We start from the raw sequence: 15,418 nt of genomic DNA on the forward strand, positions 1-15,418 counted from the left end.
TAAACCAAACTTAAAATCTAAATAATCTAGGCATGATTAATGCCCCCAAAATTTCAATCTTATTCAAATTAAAATCAGAATTGAAAGGCTGTGGACATTTATGTAAACATAGACATACTGATTTACAACCAAAAAAATATACAGTAAAGTACCAACAGTGTTTTTCTCTGCTAGTGGAAGCCTAAGTCATCCCTTTATTTTCTTACGTATGGTTTTAAAAATTTCCAACATTTGTAAAACATGAATTACCTTTATTATGATGAAATATATGTATTTTTGTTTTTTTAAAGATTTTATTTATTTATTCATGAGAGACACACACAGAGAGAGAAGCAGAGACACAGGCAAAGGGAGAAGCAGATTCCACACAGGAAGCCCAATGTGGGACTCGATCCCAGAACCCCAGGATCACACCCTGGGCTGAAGGCAGGAGCTAAACCGCTGAGCTACCCAGGGGTCCCATGATAAAATAGAAGTATTTTTAAATGTGGTTTTGACTACCAAAAATTAATACTCATTCTCTAGATGGTTTGTTTATAACAGTGATCAACCTCTTGCCAGATTCTACCCACCTCTGGCAAGCCTCCTGCTTGTTTGACTAGAAAGAAAAAACATGCAATCCATTTAGCTATGTGTAGTAATGCAACTTTCCCCACACTTTCAAAGTTAATGCTAATAAGAATCTATCTTCTTTTTAAAGCCCTCTCTCCAGAAAAGTATTCACATATTTTAAAAGGGGAAATTATATTTACATCTAAATCATATTCTCCATGATTTGATTGGATCCAATATTTATAGGATGCATAGTATACAAGTAATTTTAGGAGAAGGAATTAGAATTACCACATTCATTACTAGGAGTGTTGTTTATGTCTCTTGTCAAGGCTCATAATAAATAAATCATGCTATTTTAAAAATATGTTCTTCAGTCATTACTGCATTAATTCCAAATTACGCCTGAAATGCACTTTAGATTTTCCTGATGGATGCAACATTTTCGTAAGAATGTTTATCCTTCTTTCAGAGACTAGCACACAACTATCAACACAGTTTCTTAACACAGAATTATCCTTCACAAAGTAACTATCATGTTAAAAGTGCTGACTCATCATTTTGGTAATGCTTCTCTATATGTTCTGTGCTTTGTTTTTAGCTCACATTCTGCATGCGATAATTCCACCATTTTAATGATCTCATTCACACACTGCCCAAACAAAGCCGTTAATGGTCATCAATATCACCCAAGATTATTTGGGTACCTTAGGATTTTCTCATTACTGGACTACATGTTCTTTTATTTTAGAAGAACTACACAGCCTCTTTCCTCATGTGAGCCTTTTCTCTTCATTTTTTGGACCATGGCACTCATTCTGAAACTGAAAATTCCCAAATTTTACCAGATGATTGGGATCCGAAGGTGTTTCTATAGATTTTAAGCAGTAAAATATATACACATTATTTATTTATTTGCAATGGAAACCCCTTGTAATACTTTTATTTTTTCCCTTTTAAAATATAGGTTCACATTCTCCAAAGAAAGATACAAGTAAATTAATAAGCACAAGTATCTGCCAATACCATTTTTTTTTACCAACACCACGTAATACTGAGCTAGCATTTCCCTCCTGCAAAATTAAAACTGTTCCTTATTTTCCCACATTACCTTATCGCCTTTATATGCATTTGGTGTAGATCTAAATAATTTGATGTCTATAGGCCAACAATTACAAATTGCTAATACATCATTTATGACCCTAAGTGTCCTGTCATTTTTGTCCTTTCTGCAAGCTTATGTAAATCTCTCTATATGCACAGTTTCATGTACTTTAAACTATGTCTACAATAGGTTGAATATTTATGTCTTCCCCAAATTCATGTATTTGGAGGTGGGGCCTATGGGAAGTACTTAGTTCACAAAGGTGGAGCCCACATGAATGGGACTGAATCCTCATAAGAGGCTGAAGAACTAGCTGGTCATCTTTCTGCCATGTTAATATATCAAGAAGTTGGTAGTCTAGAACCTGGAAGATGAGGGCTCTCCCCAGAACCCAGCCAGGTGGGTTCCATGATCTCACAATTCTAGCCTTCAGAGCTGTGAGAAATAAAATTCTTTTGTTGATAAGCTAGCAGGTTTATGGTATTCTGTTACAGGAGCCTAACCTGTCTAAACCAAGACAATGTCCAAAGCTATTGCTTTATAACAATCTTTTAAAAAATTCTTGGTTATTTTAGCTTCTCTGATCTTTCCAAAGAAACAGTTTTTGTCCCATTGATGTTATTTACCATTTCTTTAATTTCAATTTCATTGATTTCTGCTCTTATATCCTTCTGTTTGCTCTGGATTTAATTTACTTTTTCTTTTTATAGTTTAAGATGGAAGCTGATATTAATCAGATTGAGTCCTTTTTCCTAATACAAGCATTTAATGACATAAACTTCGCACTTGGCACTGCTTTAGATTTTCATTCAGTTCAAACCATTTTCTAATTTCTTTCAATTTTTCTTTTGAAACATAGGTTAGTAAAAATGCATTATTTAATTCCAAATATCTTGGAATCCTGCTGACATAAAAAGAAAACTAAATAAATGTTGAGGCCTTAAATGCCAGAGTGAGGAGTTTGTACCTAATGTATTGAGCAATGGGGAGCAACTGATGATTTTTGAGAAGTATAGTGATCAGAGGTATGTTTGATTAAAAAAAAAAACAATTCTGAAGGATACAATGGATTGGAGGCAGGAAGTAGGTAGGTAGCACGTAACTCCTTCTACTCAACTATGCCATATCATGCACTTACAACTATTAAATTTCTGTTTCTGAAAGACAATATCTCTAAGTAGTTAGGTCACTTTGAATTTAAATCCCAATTTAAATGTACTAGCAAATTCACTAGTTAGTGTCATCTGCAAACCTAATTAGCACACACTTGAACTATCTACACAAATAACTGGCTAACCGTTATTACAGCTAAGCCAGTTAAATTGCTCAAATTGGGCTAAAATCATTGTTAGTGGAATAGATATTTACATTTAATATATGCATCTCAAACTATACATAATTGCAATTTAGGTACTCAGAACCTACAACATAATTGTCATGAGATCGAATTAGTGTGAAATCAGAATCTTATAAATCTCTGCCTAATTATTCTGAATCATATACCTAGAAGTCTGGTTGCTATATAATTTCACAAGTTTTCATCCTGTTTTAAATCAAAACACTTATCTCAACAAATTTATTGGAACTTACAAATACCACGGAAGTGGAACAATCATCAGCCAACATGCATGACTTAAAAAGTAACCAAAACTAAGTTGGGCTGGGTTAATAAAATAACATTACATTCTATTCAGCAAAGATTCTGCAGTTTTAAAGGCTTCTGATATTTTTTCAATAGAGCAAAAGATGACAATGTCCATATTATAGAGGCAGGAAGTTGGAATGTTCTCTGGAATGTCTATATGAGGAAATAGGAATAATTACTTGCCATGAATGGGAGATGGGCAGAGCATCTGAAGCCAGGCCCTGCACTTAAAAAAATCTAGTAAGGCTTTCACTTTCCTTTACTTGGCTCTTCACAGACAGTAAGCATAAGAGAGACTCTTGAATCATGAATTGGATATACAACACTCATCCTGAAGTCACATAGCAGCTTTCAAAGAATACTCCACAATTTTGTCAAGGACACCCTTTTTGCCATTCCCATCAATGTCGCTTCCATTCAGAGTGTGACCCTTAATGTTTTGGGGTTACAGATCCCTTTCAGAATCTGATGGAAGTAGGGGAGATGAAAACTTTTGCCAAGAAAATTCTCTAGTTTGTGCACAAAACTCATAATTTTGTCTATAATTTCAAAGGGTTGATAGATTCCTCCCTGTTACAGGTTGACTTGTGTTCCCCAAAAGACATGTTGGGGTCCTAACCACAGTACATATGAATGTGACCTTATTTGGAAATAGGGTCTTTATAGATTAATCCAAACATTAGGGGTGGGCCATAACCCAATACAATTGGAGTCCTTACAGAAAGAGGGAAAACAATGTGAAGAGACAGACACACAAGGAGGATGCTATATGAAGATGAAGACAGATTGGAGTGACGCTCCCATAACCCAAGGAACACCAAAGATCGAAGCTGTCACCAAAAGCTAGAATATAGGCATGGAACATACTCCCCCTCAGAACACTCAAAAGGAACCAACAATGCTGACATCTTGATTTCAGTCTTCAGGCCCCCAGAACTGTGAAACAATTGATTTCTGTTACTTTGTGCTACGTGATTTGTTTCAGCAGCCCTAGCAAACCAATACACCAACTTTCAAGTCCCATCCATTATTATAAATATTTTTAGCAACCTATGAAACCTAGGATCATTCCATTTTCAGGTATTTGTTCAACAGCCAGACGTAAGATACCTTGAGGAGAGTATAAAGGAAAATTTGCTGCAACTTCTATGAGTAAGACTCCAAAATATTAAACCTTTTAGGAAGCACCGCGCAGTTTAATGAACCACTAAAGAGTGTGCTTTGAAAACAGGATAGGCTGGTAGCAGAAACTTCATTGCAGTGTTCAGATTCTCCATATGACTAACATTTGCTTACTCATTGATTAATGTGTTTACCTGTCTTCTCCATGAGCATAGAGTTGAATATCAAATTTGCAGCTGACTCACTTTTGAATGGATCTTCAAACACTCTTTTTCCACCGCTAAGTAAAAAACTTCTTTTTAGGGAAATAAAATGTAGGCAACAGGCAAATATACTTGTACCTACCAAACTGTTAGTGTGAGTTCCTTTTCGGGTTGTTAGCTGGGATTTATATCAGTTTCCCATGCCCACAGATCTTTGAAGTATGGAAAATATATGAGTTTAAAGATGTGTGGGTACAGAAATGCAAAATCAAATAATATTAGCCAGTACATCATATTGTTTTGAGGTCAAAAAAGGTGTTAAAAATTCATGAGGGCAGCCCAGGTGGCTCAGCGTTTTAGCATCTCCTTCAACCCAGGACCTGATCCTGGAGACCTGGGATCGAGTCCCACGTTGGGCTCCCTGCATGGAACCTACTTCTCCCTCTGCCTGTGTCTCTGCCTCTCCCTCTCTCTGTGTGTGTCTTTCATGAACAAATAAATAAGTAAAATCTTTTTTTAAAAAATTCATGAAAAAAGACAGGTCTCAATGTTAAAAAGATAAAGAAAAATTGTTTCCATTAAGTTTATTTTAGTTTCTTAATCTCTAGGGGAAAATACACTGTCCTATCAACTTTGAGTTTGGGGCTCTGTTTTAAGAAGAGTTTTCATCTGGGGCACCTGGGTGGCTCAGTCAGTTAAGTGTCTGGCTTTGGCTCGGGTCATGATCCTGGGGTCTTGGGATGGAGCTCTGCTTCCGGCTCCCTGCTCAGGGGAGCCTGCTTCTCCCTCTCCCTACCCCCTGCTCGTGCTCTCTCTCACCATCTCTCTCTAGTAAATAACTAAAATCTTTTTTTAAAAAAGAATTTTCTTCTAATTTTCTTTTGTAGAGTGGTGAAAATATTCTTCATGTTGGGTAGAAAGAGAAAGAGAAAACATAAATATTAATAATAAAAGAATTATTTATTCATCAAATATTTGCAAAGTGTCTACTATATATGCGGCACCCTGCTGGACAATGGCAAGGCAGAGACAAATGGTCCCTGCTCTAAAGGAATTTCACTGATAGGAAAAGACACAAAACCCAACAATTATAGTATGTGATGACAGCAGTCATCTAATTCATTCAGTATTTGTGGGAGAGACTGTGGAGGATGGGTACCCTACAAGAGATAATAATTCAGTTGGATCTTAAAATTGGCAAGTGCATTCCAGGGAGATGTGATTAGCAGGAACTAAAGCAAAGATAAGACACAGTGTGTTACATGAGATATACTTATACTAAAAAAAGTATTCGTTGTTTATTTGAAATTCAAATTTAGCTGGGTGTCCTCTATTTATATTTTCTATGTCTGGCAGCTCTTTATGTAGAGAATCAAACATATTTCAGGGTTGTTGGAATGTCAAGTGCACTTCAGGGACTATGAGAGACAGGGCTGGAAAGGTGCAGATGTTAGGTCATGAAAAAGTATGTTTACCAAGTCAGGGATCTTAGTTTTGTGAGCAATGGTGATCATTGAAGACTTTTTATTTTATTTTATTTTTTAAAGGTTTATTTATTTATTTATTTGAGAGAGAGAGCAAGAGCATAAGCAGGGGGCAGGATCAGAGGGAGAGGGAGAAGCAGACTGCCCACTGAGCAGGGAGCTAGTTGGATGCGGGGCTCAATCCCAGGACCTGGTGCCCCCAGAAAAGTTTTTAGCATAAGAGTAATAGTCTCTTTCAGATGAGTGGTTCTGAAAATACATGGAATATGCATTCAAGTCCATAAGAGTAGAGACAGGGAAATTACTATAGACTAATGTTAGGTTAGTCCAGGAGAAATGATGTTAGCTTAAACCAGTGCAATAGTTGGGAGAAATGGAGATAAGATCATAGAATAAACTAGCAGGAGTAAAATCCAGAAGTCTAAGTGGTTGACTACATGGGGCGATGAGAGAGAGTGAGTCAGGGCTGACTCCAAATGTCCTATCCTAGTGACTAGAAAAATGACATGGGAAATGTAGGAGAAGGGATAAGATTTTTAGGGAAGAGGACAAATTATATTTTGGGCATGTTAAGCTGGTAATGCTACTGGACCAGCCAAATAAAAATGACTGAAAAGTATCAGGGGAGCAGTCTATGTTGATAGTAGAGATTTGAGAATCATCAGGATAGAATTAAAACTATAAAAGCCAGAGAACCAATTAAGAGCACTCATTCTTGCAGTTGATAGAATTAGAAATCTTGAAAGAAAATTGCCACTCAATGTAGTTTTAATCTCAGCTCAACAATATACCATAAAAAGATCCAATACAGCGAATACACAATTATGGCAGGACCCTGTACTTATTGCAAACCATGTGGTGGAGTTGTTTATCTTATTTGTGGAATTATCTCATATTTAATATACCTGAGTATAATGAGAGAGATTGCAGCTAGGAATAGGCCAACTTGTAGAAAAAGCTAACAATATTTTTGTAGAATGTATATATTATCCTCATCACAAGGTGCAATCAAGATGACTTCTCTGGGCCAATATAGGCACTTATAAAATTGAATTTCTGGTTTTTAATAGAGTTTAAAATTTCTACACTGAAACATGAGTTGTAGTCTTACGTAGCAAAGGAGCTTATTCAATCACATGTGAGTAAAATGCGAGTGTGAGGTTCATATGAAAAGCACTTTAACCTGGAGAAAGACATTGTGTGTTCAATAAAACGGAGTCTTTCACCACCTATCAAGGTGCTAACGTATGTATATCAATAATAAGCTTATAGGTGAATTACTGAGAACCTGATGTGCCAATTTCCATAGAAATTTTATGAGCTAAGTAAATGGTCACTTTCATTTCATCATTGAAGAAAGTGAAACTCAGAAGTTGCTCAATATTTACAGAAACACAATCATTTCCAAAGTCTACACTTAAGAATTTCATATATATATAAATATATCTACACATACATATATGTAAAATACATATACCCCTAGTTATTTTCTTATCATGGTCAAAGTAACCATTTCTAATATCACTGGTTGATTCACAGTTCACATTATAAAATGTTCTTCAAAGGGAATGGTGTAACATGGATCCCTCCCTCTCTGAATAGCAATGAAATTAAATACCCAACATATTGTTTTGCCATATGTCAATTTACCTTCCTAGGTTTGAGCCATAGCATCTCAGTGTTGAAAACAATTTGGGTTTATCAAGTCCAACTTCCTCTTCTGTGTAGGAATCCCTCTTTGACATCCTTGACACAGAAATTTTTAGTCCCTACTCAAATATTCACAGTGACTAGGAGGACAAAAGGTCACCAATCTCATTGTTGGGCAGCTGTGGTAGGTCCTAAATTTGCTTCTGAAGATTTACAGGGGGCAGCCCGGGTGGTGCAGCGGTTTAGTGCCACCTGCAGCCCAAGGTGGATCCTGGAGACCGGGATAGAGTCCCGCATCGGGCTCCCTACATGGACCCTGCTTCTCCCTGTCTCTGTCTCTCTCTCTCTCTCTGTGTCTCTCATGAATAAATAAAAAAAAATAAAATCTTTTTAAAAAATAAAGATTTACAGGTCCACCCATGTTGTTTTATTTTTTAAAGCAAAAAATGGTATTTATTGGCTCATATAACTGAAAAGTCCATAGGGATATACTAGCTTCAGGCAAGGTTGGATCCAGGGGCACAAACATTGTCATCAGGACTCAAGTCTCTCCATCATTTGGCTCTGATTTCCTCTGCACTTGCTTCATTTTCTGGCTCACTTGATATGGTGGGCCCTGTTGGTTAGAGCTTTTATACTACAAAGCCAAGCAACCTCAGTAAAGATAGCTTCTGAGCTTCTCCTCCACAGTTCAGTAAAACTCTTACAGCTGAGTATCACTGGACCAATTTGAATCAAACAACCATTCCAGAACCAATCACTATGGTGAAGGAGATGGGATATGCTGATTGATCAGGTCTGAATTACATGTCCACCCAAGAAGCTTAAAGTTAGGCCAGACTGTCTGAACCCATGTTGTTTTAAATAGAAGATTTTATTCTTTCTTTTTTTAAAAAGATTTTATTTATTTATTCATGAGAGACAGAGAAAGACAGAGAGAGAAAGAGAGAGAGAGAGAGAGAGAGAGAGGGAGAGAAAGGCAGAGACACAGGAAGAGGGAGAAGCAGGCTCCACTCAGGGAGCCTGACGTGGGACTCAATCCCGGGTCTCCAGGATCACGCACTGGGCTGAAGGTGGCACTGACCTGCTGAGCCACCCGGGCTGCCCGATTTTATTCTTTCTATGGCTGAATAATATTCCAGTGGTGTGTGTGTGTGTGTGTGTGTGTGTGTGTGTGTGTGTGTGTACACCATATTTTTTCATTCATTCACCCAAAGGACACTTAGGTCATTTCTGTTTTCCATAGTGGCTGCACAAATTTACATTCTGACCTACAGTGCACAAAAGTTCCCTGTACTTCACATCCTCACTAGCACTTGTTATGTCATCTTTTTTATTCTAGCCACTCTAACAGGAGTGAGGTTATAGCTCATTGGGGTTTTAGTTTGTACTTCTCTCGTGAGTAGTGATGTTAAGCATCTTTTCAGGTACTTGTTGGTCATCTGTATGTCTTCTTTGGAAAAATGTCTACTCAGATCATTTTTTATTTTTTTATTTTTTATTTTATTTTTTTTCTCAGATCATTTTTTAAAAGTATTTTTTCTTCTGACTCCTCCACAGTATTTTATAGCTTTGTTTGACTCTACTTTGTGCTTCATTTTTATTTTAGGGAACTAGGAGTACTTTAAACATTACTTTTTAAAGCTTTGTGACTTCAGAGAATACCGTAAGGATAAAATAAATCACTTTCCTAATAATGTTTGTTTTTTGCTAATGCATCAAGAAGAATGCTTTACTATTAATAGTGGGGATGGAGGGCAAGGATACATTATGAAGATCTGTACTGGTTTTGATCTTAATATTATTTATATTTTCAATTAATCTGAGCATAAGGGCTGCCTGGGTGGCTCAATGGTTGAGCATGTGCCTTCGGTTCAGGGCATGGTCCTGGAGTTCCGGGATTGAGTCCCACATCAGGTTCCCCTCAAGGAGCCTGCTTCTTCTTCTGCCTGTGTCTCTAACTCTCTCTCTCTGTGTGTCTCTCATGAATACGTAAATAAAAATCCTTTAAAAATATATAATATATTAATCTGATTATGAAGTGAACCTAACTTTCGCATGGCTCAGGTCGTGATCCTGGGGGCCTGGGATGGAGTCCTGCCTCAGACTCCCTGTGGGAAGTCTAGTCTACTTCTCCCTCTGCCTATGTCTCTGCCTCTCTCTGTGTATCTCTCATAAATAAATAAATAAATAAATAAATAAATAAATAAATAAATAAATAAAATCTTTTTAAAAATCTACAGGTAAAAGTAAATCAATCCATGTTTGTAGATAGTATCTTTTACATGGAAAATCCTAAAGAATACACAGACACACACACAAAATATTAAAGCTATTAAAAGAAATTCAGCAAAAGTGCAAAATAGGAGATCAACATACAAAATTCAGTTGTCATTCTATATACCAGCAATGACCAATTTGAAAAGTAAATTGAGAAAATTCCATTTATAATACCGTCCAAAAGAATAAAATACTTATATGTAAATTTAACCAAGGAGGTAAAAGTTCATGCACTGAAACCTATAAAATATTGCTGAAAGAAATGAAAGAGGACCTAAATAAATGTAAATAAATTCCATGTTTATGGATTGGAAGACATAATATTGCTAAGACAATATTCAGGGGTACCTGGGTGGCTCAGTCAGTTGGGCATCCAGCTGTTGATTTTAGCTCCAGTCGTGATCTCGGGGTCCTGAGATTGGGCCCCATGTTGGGCTCCACGCTCAGCTCAGAGTCTCCTTGGGATTCTGTCTCTCTCCCTCTGCCTTCCTTCGGCTCATGTTCTCTATCTCTCTCTAAAATAAATAGATAAAATCTTTTTTAAAAAAGATAGTATTTGGGAAGCCTGGGTGGCTCAGCAGTTGAGCATCTGCCTTAGGCTCAGAGAGTGATCCTGGAGTTCCAGGATCAAGTCCCACGTTGGGCTTCCTGCATGGAGCCTGCTTCTCCCTCTGCCTATGTCTCTGCCTCTCTCACAGTCTCTGCCTCAAATAAATAAATAAATAAATAAATAAATAAATAAATAAATAAAATCTTTTTTTAAAAAAGATAATATTCAAACACTACCAAAATCAATCTACAGATTTAATGTGACCCCACTGAAATTCAACATCCTTTTTTGCAGATATGAAAAAGCTGATACAAAAATTGATCCAATATTGCCAGGAGCCCCAAATAGTCAATATAATCTTGGAAAAAAAAACAAAGTTGAAATTTACACTTTCCAATTTTAAACTTACTACAAATCAACCATGATCAAAACAGTGTAGCATCGCATATGGATAGATACATGGACCAATGGAATAGAAATAAATAATAAATAAATAAAATAGTCCAGAAACAAATCCAAGCATCTACAGCCAACTAACTTTCAACAAGAGTGCCAAGACAAATCAATGGGGTTAAGAATAGCCTCTTCAGGGGTGCTTAGGTGGCTCAGTCGGTTAAGCATCTGCCTTCAGCTCGGGTCCTGGGATCAAGTCCTACATTGGGCTCCCTGCTCAGTGGGGAGTCCGCTTCTCCCTCTCCCTCTACTTCTTCCTCAGCTTGTGCTATCTCTCTCTCTCTCTTTCAAATAAATAATTTTTTTAAAAAAGAATAGTCTCTTCAACTAATGGTGTTTAGACAATTGTATATTCATATGCAAAAACATAAATTCGGACCTCTATCTCATACCACATACAAAAATTAACACAAAATGGATCAATATTCTAAATGAAAGAGCTAAAAGTATAATTCTTAGAAGAAAACATAAGTGTAAAACTTCACAACCCTAGATTCATCAAAAACACAAGCAACAAAAGAAAAAATAGGTAAATTGGACTTCATCAAAATTTAAAAATGTGTGTGCAAAGGATGTTACCATGACAGGGAAAAAGAGAACCTACAGGATAGGAGAAATTCTATGAAAACTACATATCTGAATAGGATCTCACGTCCAAAACATAGAAAAACTCATACAACTCAACAACAAAAACAAAAAGCCCCAAACAACCCAATTAAAAAATGGATAAAGGAAAAAAAAATAAATAAAAAAAAAATGGATAAAGGACTTGAATGGCCATTTATCCTAAAAGATATCCAAATGACAAGCACTTGAAAAGATGCTCAACATCATTAGTCATTAGGGAAATGCAAATAAAACCCACAAGGACATATCACATCACACCCACTGGGATGTCTATAATAAAAAAAATAATACTAAATAACAAGTGTTGGCAAGGGCAGTGAAATGTTGGTGGGAATGCAAAATGGTGCAGTTACTGTGGAAAACATTTTGGTGGTTCCTCAAGTTAAACACAGAATTACCATGACCCAGCAATTCCACTTCTGAGAACAAATAAACCCAAGAGATTTGAAAACATTCAAACAAAAACACGTACACAAACGTTCTTAGCAGCACTATTCACAATAACTGGAATGTGGAAACATCAGAAATGCCCATCATTGGGTGAGGGGATAAACAAATGAAGCATATCCACACAATAGGATATTACTAAGCCATAAAAAAGAATGAAGTATTGATACATGCTACAATGTGGATAAACCTTGAAAATATGCTGAGTGAAAGAAACCGGACGCAAAAGATCATATATGTTGCATAATTCCATGTATATGAAATATGCAGACTTGGTAAATCTATAGAGACAAAAAGCAAACTGGTTTTGCCAGGGGCTGGGAGGGGGTTTAGTGGGAAGTGACCACTTAACTCGTACACAGTTTCCTTGTGAGGTGATGAAAATGATTTGAACTTGACACAGGTGGTGGTTGAACAACATTATGGATGCCCTAAATGCCACTGAAATGTACACTTAAAATGGTTAATTTTATGTTATGTAAATTTCACCTCAATACAAAAAATGAAAGCTATCTAATGCAATCATACAGCACGTAACCTTTTGAGATGAGTTGTTTTCATTCAGCATAATTCCCTTGAGATCCATCCAAGCCATCTGCCTTCTGTGTCTTCAGAGAAACTGATGAAATGGCCAAAGCCAAGCACAAAGCCAGCTAGCATTCTCTACCCAAATTAACATTGCTCCATTCATACTGTGTACATTTCCTCCAGGTGTGATGCCAGTTACCTATCCTATCACCTAGTCCATGTTTCTCTTTCTTGTTTCTAAGGCTATGGTGAAATTCTTAGCTGAATTTAATGAGCATCTGTATCAGTTACTATTGCTGCTGTAACGAACTGCCACAAACCTAACAGCTCAAAACAACATGAATTTATCTCACAATTCTGAAGGTCAGAAGACTGAAGTCAGCTTGACTTGGTTAAAATCAAAGCATTAGCAGGGCCGCATTTCCTTTGGAGACTCCAGGTGAGAATATGTCTCCCTGCCCTTTTCAGGTTTTGGAGAATGCCGACATTCCTTGCCTCCTAGCTCTTTCAATAATCTCCAAAGCATCAGTCCAACTCTGCCTCTGTTATCACAACCCCTCTGTCTCTGACTCTAATTCTGCTTCCTGTTATAAGACTGATTACACTGGGCCCACCTGGGTATTTCATGTTATCTCCCCATCTCAGTTCCTTAATTTAATTACACCTGCAAAGTCCTTTTTGTCGTGTAAATTAACATATTCACAGATACCAAGGTTCTGAATGCAAACATATTTGATGGGCCATTATTCAGCCTAATACAGTATTTTTTGCTGAATTCCAGACATATTGGTTCAACAGTATTCCCCTGATTTACCAGGCTAGTTAGCCTTTCAAGGATCATCAGCAGAACCCATTAATTTAACTGCAATGCACTGAATGAATTGAGTAGAAAGTACCACAATAAACTGGACATGCCAATTATCCTGCACTACCGTCTGAACACACACAAAATGACTTCTCTAGAGTTATAACTTTTATTAAAGTACAAGCCTTGCTTACTGCCATTCACACTCTGCCTGTTTAGGAGCAGTGCTTGGGATATTTTTCAGACTTGATATGCATTGGTTAATGATTCTTTCTGCATCTTTTCACCAAGATATTATTTTGATGGCATGTATTATTGACTTGCATTTTCCCACCATCACAAATATGGGTCCCTGGGTGGTTCAGTCAGCTAAGTGTCCAACTCTTGATTTTGGTTCAAGTCATGATCTCTGTCTGGGTTGTGAGATCAAGCCCCACGTTGAGTTCCACGCTGGGCATGGTATCTGCTTAAGATTCTCTTTCTCCCTCTGCTCCTCTACCCCCTCCCTCTCTCTCTCAAAAAATAAAATAAAATAAAATCACAAATAATTTGCACTGGTAAATAGAACAAACTGATAACTGGTGCTTAAATAACTGATGCTCATTTGAGCTATGCTATGACCAGTACTTTCAGAGCAAGATAACAGACAATATAATCTCACAAAAGCTAAACAATTCTTCTAAATATACATAAAATAGAAAAGATTATATATATAATTTTATATGTAATTTACATATTATTACATATATAACTCCCCACGTTAAAATGTGAAAGCATATACACATGGCAGCATTTTTTTCCTAATCTCTACCATCCTAGGTCTTCAAAAGGAATTTTCTCACTAGTGAACTAGAGTTGATCCTCAATATATAAAAGTAAATCACTTTTTCAGGAGTTCAGATTCAAAGTGCCATTACTACATATGACTATTATTAGTTGTAGATGTAAAAAATATAGAAAATCTGACCAGAACTTCTGGACCAGTTGACAGGGATGAGAGTTCTGGGACATTTACTCCCTTGGCCTGAGATTCCAAACACACTTCTGTGTATTCACTGAATATGTTGACTTAATAGGACCAAAGACACTACCTCAGGAAGGCCCCTTTGGAACATGCCCAGAAGACAGGCTTTTGAGCTTTGTTTGGACACTTCCCAAGACCACTTTGGTCTTTCTAAGATACCTCTACCCCCTCCTTCTCTCCCTACACTCCCATCTCAAGCTAACTACTTTGCTGCTCATGCTCTTTGCTTGTGCTTACCTCTGCATCTGGTTAGGCCATTTTGATATGAGGGAATTACTGAGAATCTCTCATTAAGCTTTGGTTTTCTTCTGTGTCACTAAGTCCAAAGGACAGAAATCTCTTTTTAGTGACCTTGGCCTCTGCTGTGTTTCCATGGTACCTTTACTGCACTCTGTAGTGACCAACGATCTGCATGGCCTTACCATTTCACCATATGTCAAGGCATAGAATTTATTAACTTTTTAATGAAATGGTATATATTGATATTTCATTGTTTCTGTGTTTTTCTTTGTTTCCATTCGTCTCTCTAAGCTGTGAGCTGAGAGTTTGAGAGCCAGACTTTGAAATGAGTCAGCTGTTTAGAGCCCAGACACTGAAAGAGGTTTCCGTAGCAACAGGAGATGTGTGGGAAAGCCTTATGCACACTATAGCTTAGGAAGCAGGATTTACTGGCTGAAGAGCAAAGCTTCCCCTCCATCATGGGGTTATTTTCTTAGTACAGGGATATTTGGTTTGGACTATTTTAGCTAACATTCAAACACGATAAAATTTCTTCTCAAGGTAAACTTGGCATTTTGTGGAAATAAATTAAATACTGATATGAAACACATACTGTTTCAAAAATAACCATAAAATCAATAAAGCCCTATTAAATAAAGTAGCTAAGCTTTAGTCAAAGGTAAAGAGCAAAAGTATCCTATTGTTCTCATCACAAACACATTTA

At 36.9% G+C, this 15,418-nt stretch overlaps 1 long non-coding RNA gene across 1 annotated transcript in view; it reads right to left on the reverse strand.

The window, feature by feature from the left end:
• LOC112668589 (uncharacterized) overlaps positions 1 to 15,418 on the reverse strand; it is a 101,517-nt gene that overhangs the window by 36,047 nt on the left and 50,052 nt on the right. The window contains exon 2 of the long non-coding RNA XR_007409280.1: positions 10,390 to 10,556. This is a non-coding gene — a long non-coding RNA (uncharacterized LOC112668589). The remainder of the gene's footprint in view (positions 1 to 10,389; positions 10,557 to 15,418) is intronic.

The sequence above is a fragment of the Canis lupus genome, chromosome X, assembly GCF_003254725.2.
Source record: "Canis lupus dingo isolate Sandy chromosome X, ASM325472v2, whole genome shotgun sequence".
NCBI lineage: Eukaryota > Metazoa > Chordata > Mammalia > Carnivora > Canidae > Canis > Canis lupus.